The sequence below is a fragment of the Podarcis melisellensis genome (assembly GCF_964234715.1).
Source record: "Podarcis melisellensis genome assembly, chromosome: 2".
Taxonomy (NCBI): domain Eukaryota; kingdom Metazoa; phylum Chordata; class Lepidosauria; order Squamata; family Lacertidae; genus Podarcis; species Podarcis melisellensis.
The window spans coordinates 54,330,988-54,343,310 of NC_138529.1; the positions used below are offsets into that span (position 1 = coordinate 54,330,988).

The window sequence follows — 12,323 nt, forward strand, 5'->3', positions numbered from 1 at the left end:
GCTGTTTATCGAAAACTATGTCGTGGAAAAAGAGCCTAGTATTTTCTGGTGGACAATGATTTTTACATGACAAACCATTCAGTCATGCTTCATTTTGAACTGCCACTGCCCTGGAGATGATGGTGCTATATGCTTTTCCCAAATGTATAGGTCGGTTTTAAGTGGCTTATTCAGGTTTCATGCCGACTTTGTCAGTGTAATCAAACCTGCTGTAAATTATCCCAGTGAAGATTAGGCATCAACCACACAGTTAAATGTGAAGCATGAAAGTGTTTTAACTATCCCTTTTCCTCAAGGTAATACGCAAGGATGCCTGGGCTGCAAATGGGAGAGATTCTCACAGATCTGATTTTCCTGCCTAAACAGATAAACATACATCATTGTAATGGTAATGTTGATGTGGCTTTTCCTGCTTATGTGCAAAAGAGACTTCTAGCTATTCATGTTACCTAAAATATATATTCCTTACCAGATAGATTATCTCATATGGGTTTCAACAATGTTTGCTGAAGACATAGAAACTCTGGAGCAGGTATCTTTCAGTAATGTCAAAAAAGTGAATTTTTTAGAAACAGATTTTATTTGAGAAATTTATCTAAAACCTAAGATAAATTTGTTCAAGGACATGGAATTGGTTATCTTTATTTTCAACAGCAGCTAAAATAGCTATAATCTGTAACCAGAAAATGCTGAATCTTCCCCCTGTTATGGATTGGTTGTTAAGAGATAAGGGACATGGTTTGCATGGAAAAATTGACAAACTTTGTGAGTAAAGGCATGTAGGCTGCTAAGAGCTTTATTGAAAAGTGAAGTATATAATATTTTGGAACGACAAAAAATCTACAACCATAGATTTGGGGCAATATTTAAGGACATTCCTTTATGATGTTTTAATTATCTGTGAATGAAGTCCTGTGTACTTAAGTTGACCATGTTATAGAGATGTTGTTAATTGAACTTTAATTTATTCAACCTTTCTCATTCCACTGAGAAAATGATGAATAGATCATTTGATTATTTGATGAATAGATATTATTGCACTGATTTTATGGGTTATTGATAGCCATTTGGAGACTTGGAGGCATTTATTTTAGTGTTCAACACTGAGCATCATACAGCTTCACAGACACTTTGAAGAATGTACACTGGAACCTACCGTAGAGGCTTTTCTTCTCGCGAAGTCTTCTGTGGCATGGTTTGCATGTTTTTATTCTTAGAATATGTATTCAGAACCCTTTTAAACATACCTCTTGATTTGTTAAAGTCATTACAGAGCGGTTCAAAATTACTTGAACTGTATCTTGTTTTTGAACCTTTTATTGTTGTTCTTCAGCCTGGGAATGAGTGATATATCATACAAACAATTTGAATTGGTTTCAATAATTAATTACAGGAGACAACAAAGAACATCAAAGGGGGGAAATAAAAGCAATCCATAAGCTGGTGTTGTTGTCTCTGTCAAGGGCAATTAATATCCTAATCTAACCTAGGGCAGTTGAGACCAGCGCATGGTATGCACAGATGTTGACAGAATGTGGAGTCCTGTTAACCCCTTTGGGGTCTCTATCAAGCTCTGTCTTGCTATGACTAACAGCAGGGGGTCATTTGAATACCAGGCTCTTTAGAGAAGGGGGGGGGGTGGATTCCACACTGTGAATCAAAGTGACATTGTCTTCTCCTTGTATTTTGCATCTCTACTGTCATAAAACACAGTCTGCTGCATGAAAAGATTCTTTTACTTCTTGACTTATGTACATGTTTGGTTGATTCCCCTCATCTGAAATAAATATAACAACTGGTGTAATTTGTTTTCTATATACCACAAGAAAAGCAATTTTGTGTGTGCAGATATTTTCCTATGTCTACCAACTGTTTGTGGTCGCTATATTTCCAGTAGCTAGAGTTTCAGAGAAATGTGGGCATTAAATGGGAACCATGTGGTAGGGAGTAAAAGATCACTTCCTGCTTTTAGAACATTAATTGATGAAGCCTTTCTGACAAACATATTCAGTCTTTGGAACTGTGATAAAATATAGAAGCAGCAGTCTCTGTTGAAGAGAGTTTTATTTCTGACGGACATTCATAGAGGGAAAATATCATCCTCTGTTGTTCACATAAAGGTCAAGGGACCCCTGACCATTAGGTCCAGTCATGTCTGACTCTGGGGTTGTGGTGCTCATCTTGCTTTATTGGCCGAGGGAGCCAGCGTACAACTTCTGGGTCATGTGGCCAGCATGACTAAGCCACTTCTGGCGAACCAGAGCAGCACACGGAAACGCCATTTACCTTCCCACCGGAGCGGTACCTATTTATCTACTTGCACTTTGACGTGCTTTCGAACTGCTAGGTTGGCAGGAGCAGGGACTGAGCAACGGGAGCTCACCCCGTCATAAGTTTGTGTGTGTGTGTGTGTGTGTGATACAGAACAATAAATTCTCTGTGTTGTTTTGCTCTTATCTGGCTGTTTGCATTTACTGAATGTTAGCAAATTATTCTGGTTTATTAAAGATTTCTAGTCACCACCTCTGGATTTATGCTAGTGTGTTAGTGGACTCTTAATGTGAAATTCCATTGTTGTATGACCACACACTACCTCTCTTTTTTGAGGCATTTGAGTCTGATAATAGACAGCAGGGTGAGGCAACTGTCCTTTTAGGTCTATGAACAGAAGGAGGATCTTGTTATTCCTGTCCATCCTGTCCGTGCACTGCATGCAAAGTGTCCTCTCTTCAGAAATGGTTTTAAAACACCCAGAAACGAAGAGATAAACCCATGTTTACTTCTGTTCTTTAAGCTGGATATTGTTACCAACTTTCTCTTTCTTGAGATTTGAGCCCGTTGCACCTATAAAATGTTGTCTAGGGGCTCTCTCTTTGGAAGGAATTGTCAGCAGCAGCGAGGAGTGTTTTTCCCCCTGTCAGAACCTGCAATTATATTATTCGCAAACTTAGTAAGGATACAATACAATTGGTAACATATGAAGGCTTTAGATAGCTTTCTTGTGTTACCTGGGTGAATAAAATCACTTTTAAGTATATGTGTATATATACGAAAGCAAATATATATATATGTATATATATATATGTATATATATATATATATATAAAACCACATTTTAAGTTAGTGGGCGCCTGTCGAATCTCAAAACAGGGGCAGGCAAATGACTGCGGAGAACGAGGAGGAGGCTTCTGATATTGCAGGGAATCTGAAGGAGAAGCCCTCCCGCAGAAAGCAGTGACCTCCTTGGGCATTTGCGTGGAAGAATTGCGCACCATACCCGATTTTGAATTCAACCCCCTTAACTCGGTTTTTGAGCTTTGCACGATTCCATCCCTCGGATGCTCCGAGGGGGACTCCCAGACTCCTATGCAAATCCGGACCCTACTTCACCGCATCCGCCCGGATCGACCACAGCACAGGCGCCCACGTTGCTGCTCCGACTTTCCCCTGTAGAGGGCGCGGGAGAGCAACGGCTTTTTGTAATCATCGACTTCAAAAAAAGAAAAAAAGAAAATGAAGAGATCCCTGGTCACGTGACGTGCCCGAATCCTCCTGCGCTTCCTTTCTGGGCGAGGGCGGTGCTCGCCTTCTCCCGGCGGCGTTGGCTGCTTTCCGCCGGGGGGTCACGTGGTGAGGCCTTAGGCCCCTCCTCTCAGCTGCTGGGCTTTGGGGCGGTGGGGCTGTGCTTGCCGCGGGGGCTGCTGGGTAATCCGACTCCAGAGAGGGAAAGAGAAGGAGGGAGGCGGCGGCGGCGGAGACTGGCGTCGTCGGGGAGGCCCTGACACCGCCGCCCTCTCGCGTTTCAGCGCAGCCCCGGCTCGGCGGCCCCCAGACATGGAGCGGCGGGGGAGCCGGAGATGGAACTCCGCCTCCGCGCCTTTCTCTCCGCGGTGATCTCCCTCGGCCTGCCCCTCCTCTCGCCTGTGGCGGCGGCGGCGGCGGCGGCTGCTGCTGCTACTTCTTCTGGGGCCTTCCTGGCTCTCCTCACGCCCGCCCGGCGGTGGCGGCAACCGGGAAATGGTCGGGGTGTAGCGACGGAGCCCACGGAGGTGAGTGGCCGGGCGGCTCGGGGCGGAGCTGGCGCCGCTGTCGGTGGCACTTGGGCTGGGGCGAGGCAAGGTAAGGTAGGCCCCGCTTCACCCCCCCCCTCAGGTAGCGGGAAGAAGGAGCCCTCCCTGGGGGTGGGTGAGACGGCCCCTCCCTCCTCGCTGCCGAGGGCACCAGGCTGTTATTACACCCCCGTCCCAGGCAACCCCCCCTCCCATAGAAAGCGTCGAAAGTCGCCTCAGGATGTATCTCCCCCGCTCTTTCCCTCTTCTTCCGGGAGGGGGGGTGGTGGTGGATGGGTAGGCATTTTCTGCTTCCGCTCCTCCCTCTCTACTTTGGAATGGGCTTCCTTTCTTCGCTTCTCCCACGCCCCGGATTCTCCCCGTCCTCCCTCCTTCGAAATTCAGGGGAGCTCCTCTCCCTTGGATCCCTTTGCTAATCTGTCGCTTACTGCTCTCCGTACTTCATCCTTAAGCGAGGTATCACCAGAATGACTGCTAGCATAGGGATAAGCACACCTGGTTACTAGCGCTTCTATTTCTCTCCCCCCCCCCATATATATGCCGTATCACATAAATGCACACACGTGAGGGCTTCTGATGATACATTGTGTGTTCGAAGGATGGAAGCAGAGATGGGGTGGCACTGCCTTTCTTTCCCAGAAGTGCCCGTAGCTTGAGATAAATGTGCATCTGAGCTTGTTCTTGGATGGTTTTGCTAACTAAACCACCATAACCTCCTCTATTGCAATAGTTGGGTTTTAATCCCACTCACTCCAGTGATCAGTCAGCAGTTTGTTACGTTGTTGAAATACTGAGTAGCTCTTAGGACAGATCAGGCAAAGCGATTGTAGATCTGTAGATTGCTTTTTGAGTGAGTTTTCTGGCAGATCCTATCTGTCTTATGTCAGCAGAAGTTCCTCTAAAAATGATATGGGGATTTCACCATCTCTTTTGTTACTGTACCCAAAGCTGCAGTAGTCTCACCATTTGAAGGAAGGACTGTCTTGATCTCGTGTTACTCCACACAGAATCTGAATTTGAAATGTCTTATCCAATGTAACACGGATAAGATACATCTTAACTGTATAACTATTATCTCTTTAACTGTAATACTGAGGGCAGGTTTACATAATACTAGTTCTGTATTTGTGGGACATCCCAACTGTCCTTAACAATGAGTATTAACAAATATAATATGTGAATTGGGTAATTGTGAACAGAGCAGTCCTTCCGCAAAGGTCTACTATCACTGGAACTCCTGCTGGCACAGTTCATGTGTTGTGTTGATCTCAGTACTGTATGTACACCTGAGTAAGAACAATCATAATTACTTGTGCAAAAATGTATTTGAACTGCTTGTGTATAAGTATGGAATGGTAGCTATAGTTTGGATGGGATCCAGAAAGCCTTGGATGATACAGCTCTGGGCCAACAGTGTTGATAGAAGAAGCTTTCAATTGTGTTGATCTCTTTCTAGGCAGGAATGAGGTGTTAATGACTCAGACTTAGTTCCTTATCATCTGTTGAAAGAGCTTGACTCTGAGAAATGTGAAAAAGAAACATTTTACAATTTACTATATTGCCTTAAGGAATCAGGACAGTATCCCTGCACTGTGATTTGAAATGTATGGTGTTCAGAGTGAGAGGAACGAAAGTCATTCAGCAAAGAGTAGTGTTCCAAGGAAAATACTTCTCAGACAAGTATCACACTTCTTTCCTTTGTTTATTACTGTGCCTGTTACCTTCAGCAAATGACTGTTGTTTATCAGGCTGATAATTTAATGGGGACATTTGGATTTAAATCTGTTGAATCCTATTGACGATAATAGGATTAAGCTAGTTTAAATCTAAATACTTTGCTTTAAGTGACGGTGAGTTCATAACCTAAGCCCCACAATTTGTTTGGACTAAATTTTCTATATATCACAAAATTAAGGCTAAAGAACCTCTTAGCTTACTTTGTATGCACTTGACTATTACTATGGGATGTACCAGAACAGAAGTTTAACAAAGACTCCACCAATACTTATGAGATTACACTGTTTATTGTCAATAAAGTTATGATTTCCTCCTGACTTAAATCTTGTCTCAAAGCTGCTGTAGCCACAAGTGGGGGCTGATTTCTGGTTTAAGCTCTTAGGCCCATATGTTTTCCTTTCTGCACATAATAGCCTCTAGGTTGGAGCAAATTTAAATTTGGCCTTCAGCACAGGGGCAAAGGGTTGCGAGTCCAAATTGCCCTCCTCCTTAAAGATGTCATGGAACTCACATGCCATATATAGGTTTATTTTTTTACCTGAATGGAACTTAAGTTTATTCACCCTCATCTTCTCTAACACTGACCTCAGACGAACAGAGAGATGACACTGCTTCACCAGGAGTTGACAGTTTTCATCAGTATATTGATAGCCAGGTCAGGTAGCCAGCACCAGTTGATGTAAGTTTTCTGAGTAATTTTGAATTAGAAAACTATTTCTCCTCTCCTTACGTATAATGTGTGTGATTCTTAATTTGTAAAGTATATATGCTTTCTAGGGGAAATGACCTGTTAAATTGTAGTTTAACTGGTATGCAGCAGGGAATCCATTTAATGAATTTATCCTCATCTTCAGTTCTAAGCTGATGGTATGGTGAACTAAAACCTGTCCTTAGATCTTTGTCAAATGCATTTTTTGGGAGACAGGGAGTTGTCTTGGTTAGGCTAAAACTTGGATGAAGGGTCTATATACTTCCTGACAGGAGATCCCTGCCAGTGCTTGTGTCTTGCTGTGTTCTCACTGTTTAGTTATTCTAAGGTAGATTGCAATCATTGTCATGTTAAAATATGTGACTTCCCAGTAGCAAGTGGCAAGCCCATGAAAGAGGTCAGTGAATAGACATAGGCCTCCCTAGTCCAGTTCTAACATTTTATTTTCTGAAGCACCCTGGTTCTCATAATATTTCCTATAGAATGTACCCTGCCCTTTTATGATTGTTTGTCTGCAAGGCACTATATTCACTGATACTGTATAAATAATCAAAAGTATTTATCTCTTCTGTTTAAAGAATCAGATGATCATAGTTTGAACATGCAACTGAAAATGAACTATATGCATAATCAACAGCTGTTTCTCATTTAGTAATGTTTGGAAATGCTAAGGACATGAACTGCCACTATTAAAGTGTTTAAATAATATCCTAATAAATACTAAACTAATACCAAATTTCTGAAATGAGCTTTGACCAGAAACCATGGTGCAGCAAATTTAGTGGCACTCTGCTGACAGTAAGACTTTCATCTGAGGCTAAGGGAGGAAAACCTCCCTCTGTATTCCTCCCCCCCCCCCATGATTGCTCTAGAGCAGGGGCGCCCAACTCCCAAGAGACTGCGATCCACTCACAGAATAAAAAAATGGCAGTGATCTACCCCGTTTTTGGGGTGTTCAGGTCAAAGTTGTTGAGCTTCGTTTAGGGACAAAATTGAGGAAAGGGAAAAACTCACTCACCAAAAGATCGCTATGAAAACAATCTGTCTCACAGCGAAAAGTCCATCTTCCGTTACAGCTATCATGCGAAAATGGAGGACAGGCCGAGGGGGTGGGGCTGGATGCTCTGATGACAATGCAAAGGAAAAGGAGACCGAGATCAACTGGAACCCTCCAGGGATCAAACAGTTGATCTCGATCGACCTGTTGGACACCCCTGCTCTAGAGGGATCCTCCAGTCTGTCAAGCAAGCAACTGAGAGGGTCTGCCTTTGTAAATTACAAACTGCTTATTGACGAATCAATGGGTAATGCAAGAGGTCTTTGGGAGATGTGGAAAGGAGATCTAGGTATCAGCACTGTGAAACATGACAGGTTTGATAAGGTCTGGCCCTATTTTATAAGTTACATGAATAACTCACCTTCATCCACTGCACCATATGACAATGTGGAGTTACATGGATATGAAATTACCTGTTCATTGTGTTGCTTAGTGATCACTGTATTGTAACAGGAAAATATATTTTGCATTTGTATATCCCTGGTCCTGAATGGGGTAACTGTGCCCCTGAAGGACCAGGTGTGCAGCCTGGGAGTCATTCTGGACTCACAGCTGTCCATGGAGATGCAGGTCAATTCTGTGTCCAGGGCAGCTGTTTATTAGCTCCATCTGGTACGCAGTCTGAGTCCCTACCTGCCCGCAGACTGTCTCACCAGAGTGGTGCATGCTCTAGTTATCTCTTGCTTGGACTACTGCAATGCGCTCTATGTGGGGCTACCTTTGAAGGTAACCTGGAAACTACAACTTATCCAGAATGCAGCAGCTAGACTGGTGACTGGGAGCGGCCGCCGAGACCATATAACACCGGTCTTGAAAGACCTACACTGGTTCCCAGTACATTTCCGAGCACAATTCAAAGTGTTGGTGCTGACCTTTAAAGCCCTAAATGGCCTCGGTCCAGTATACCTGAAGGAGTGTCTCCACCCCTGTTGTTCTGCCCAGACACTGGGCTCCAGTGCTGAGGGCCTTCTGGTGGTTCCCTCACTGTGAGATGCGAAGTTACAGGGAACCAGGCAGAGGGCCTTCTTGGTAGTGGCGCCCGCCCTGTGGAACGCCCTCCCACCAGATGTCAAAGAGAAAAACAACTACCAGACTTTTAGAAGACATCCGAAGGCAGCTTTCTTTAGGGAAGCTTTTAATGTTTAATAGGTTATTGTATTGTAGTGTTCTGTTGGAAGCCAACCAGATGGGCGGGGTAAAAATAAATTATTATTATTATTATTATTATTATTATTATTATTATTATTATTATTATTATCTTTTAAATCACACTGTGACTATTGGATTTGAATTGTTTCATTTTTAAAAAACCTTTAAGACAGTGATTCTCAAATGGTGTGGCATTTGACATCAAGTATAGTGGGAAGATTCAAGGATAATCAAAGAAACATTTAAACATTTCAATGTAGTATAGGATCATAATATGTGTTTATTTTCAGAATATGGATAAATATTTTTTCAAAATGAGAGCAAGAGCATCAAGAATATTGAGGACAATCCTAGTTGTCATTTATAATTATATTTTGGGAGTTATTCAAGTTCTCATGTAGCTGCATTGTTTTACACTTTCTGGATGTCCCACGATCATATTATAAAATAGTTGTATTCTGTGTTATAAATTAAGCACGAGCAAATTTTCTCTGGTACAGAGAAAAAGTTTGAGAACCACTGCTTTAATAAATACCTTTTGGGGGTGAAATTTCTTTCCTCCCAGTACCACTGATTGACGTCTTACTGTCAGCTGAGCAACACCACTGGACACAATCCACTGTGAATATAAAGCTATATATAAAATTCTGAAAAGCTGGTACCTATTTATATCCTTCTCATATTTTACATAGTGAATATATATAATAGCTCACATAGTCCTATATATAAATGAGACTTTTTGTCTTATTTTGAAGCAGTATTGAATATATGCTTCCCATCCTTATTCTGCTTTCAGATAAGATGGCAATATTGGCAAGTAGGAAGGAATAACGTTGTGGTGAAGTAGTTAAGTGTTGTTTGTCAACAACTGGAATGTGTTCATGTAGTCATGGTTTTTTGCTCAGTCTTAGATTTTTCCTTCAGGTCACAGTGGTTTGATGAAAAGCCTGCTTAATTTATGCTTTGCTTTTGCATTTTATTGCAGTAACAGGTATGGTTTGCTAGAAGACATCTGCTGGTATGATTAAATCATTTGAGTCAATAGGCATGTTCTGTTTGGCACAGACCATAGATACCATGTTATGGGAGGTGCATAAGCTTCATACTTATAAGTGTCTGGGCAAAAGAAATGCAGCCACTTGGGCAGAAATGGATTGAGGAATTGAAGGATTTGTATAAGATTTACTGGGTAATTCATAAAGAAGTGGAAGTAAGGCAGTGTGTGTACCAGCCTTCTGAATTACCCATCAAAGTTACTAGCCAATAAATAAATAAATAACCAACCAACCAACCAACGTACAGTACCTGCCTTGTACTTACAAGAGGAGTTGGTAGAGTAGAGGGATCTTTCTAACCTTTCTTATGAGTAGGTGAGGAAAACATTTTAAATGAAGCTGACTAGTGGAGGGCACATAGAATGTTCCCTGCCTTGTTCTCTCCTCACCTGGTTTCTGTGCTGGATGTGCAGAAAGGGTCTTCACTGCCTGGTTGCTGAGCATAGAAGGCTTGTAAGTGAAGGTGTGGGTCCCTGTGTCACTTCATCAGCTCATTATGTTTCTTTGTTGAGCCACACAAGGAGCAAAGCACTCTTCTCTGTGTGTCCAGAACAGAAGCTTAGCAGACTATCATAGCAACCCAACCTTCCACTGACAGACTCCTTGATTTCAGTTCTAGGTGAGGAGGAGGCAAAGTTCCCTCCTATACAACATAAAACTGAGCAGACTGCCAGAAGAAGCAGGTGGGTGGGTGTGTGCACGCGCACACACAAACTATATGTAGCACCCTTAATCGAAAAATCTCAGGATGGTTAACATTAAAATCTAATTGAATAACCGTGTACTGGAAGCAACCATTTTACATTCATCCAATTGACACACAACCATGCACACGCTCATCATTACCGAAGCAGAAGATGGGTTCCTATTCTTAATAGTTATAGTAAAAATGTTAGACTGGGGGAAATGGAGAGGCTCAGGTCGTGAAGAATGAATGCAAATAAATGAAACTACATGCACATGGCTTAATTTTAGTTGGGAATGTGGGCTAAGGTTAGTGCAATCCTATGTTACTCAAAAGTAAGTCTCATTGCTTTCAATGAGAGTTCTTTGCAGCTAAATGTGTACTGGAATGCAGTTTCAAGCCCAAAGCCTTATAGAAGAGACAAATTTTGGGCTGAGGTTTGAAGGAAATTGGACAGTGAGGAAAGGGGATGGGAACATCAAATGGCAACAGAAAGGCATAGAGGGTCACCATCTGAAGTGTTAGCAGAGTGTAATTGTGACAATATGTTAAGACTTAAGCTTGTGGCCATATGACTTTGGAAAAGTTTCTGCTTCAAGAGAGTTGAGCCAAATTCTTGTTCTTTTTTGCAGTTAAGTGAGATAATACATTGGAGAAGATACTAAAATTGTTGATGTATTCATAAGAAGTTCTGCTCAGTTAAGAAGGTGATAATACCTTTGTGGGCATCAAATTCCTGAGCAATGAGAGAGCTGTTAATTCCATTGTGTTTCTACAGTACTTCCACTTCTTGCCATAGTTGGTTTCTCAGTCACCTGACATATATCAAATAGTCTTAACCTGATGATTTGATTATATATATGACTAATGTTACATTCAGGCAGTGAATAAGCTATAGTGGATAGTAATGTACAGACTGTGTATTTGAATTTACAGAGAAATGATGAATACCTACATACTATTGGTTCACATATATTTTTGAGTTTAACTAATTATGGAAATAAGACAATACATCAGGAACTGTCAGAGCTATGTACTTGGGCATGTAAAAGCATGCCCCACAGAAACTCTGCATGCTAATCATTCTGCTGTAACTACAGTACAAGAACTAAGAGTGATATCTAAGTACGTCATACTCAGATTAGCGCCGTTGAAATCAGTGAACTTGTATAACTTAAATACATTCTGAGTATGACTAACACTGGATATGACCCTAAATATCAAATTCTCTGAAATAATATCCAGCTTTTCTCCAAATAGTGTTGATATGTTAATTTCTTTGTCTTGTGGCTTTTGTCCTGAATACTGTAGGTTCTATGAATTAAGTGAAGCTCAAGTCATCCACTGGTATAAGGATAACTGAACAGGAAACTGTTGAAACCAAAGACAGTTTGTTTTATTTCAGTGATAGACAAAGCTGATAAAGGTTTATTAGAGCTTTCAGAATGGAAGTGGATGAAGCCAGCTTTGAATGTTGTTTTGTTGTCTTTTAGCTTGCTTTTTGCTTTGTTGGTGAAACAAGGAACAGCCAGGCTAGAATAATCCTGTGTATTTTGAATGAAGTAGAAACACTTTTGGAAATAGACAAGTGCAACTATAACTTTACTAACATCAGTCAGCAGGGCTTATCATAACTGGGGAATCTCGTAACTGCAACCAAGCAAGTTGGCAGTATTTTTATGCTTCCTTTGGAACAATGAGGTTCCAATTATAGAGAAACTGTCATCTCTGATACTCTCATAATATTGAGACTTAATTATTTTAATTCATTATATTGTTATTTGACAAAGAATGTCACATGAAACCATATTTTATCTTGTTATCAAATAAACTGATATTTATTAAAGTGACAGAGCTTCAG

At 41.5% G+C, this 12,323-nt stretch overlaps 1 protein-coding gene across 2 annotated transcripts in view; it reads left to right on the top strand.

Annotated features, from left to right (window-relative positions):
* Positions 1-3,895: 3,895 nt before the first annotated feature.
* Positions 3,896-12,323, top strand: part of AFF4 (ALF transcription elongation factor 4) — a gene marked incomplete at its 5' end in the record, with an annotated part of 51,098 nt that continues 42,670 nt past the window's right edge. Inside the window, one exon of one of the 2 annotated variants that reach the window (XM_081900791.1) lies at positions 3,896-4,049. The remainder of the gene's footprint in view (positions 4,050-12,323) is intronic. The other variant, XM_081900790.1, reaches the window with a different exon arrangement.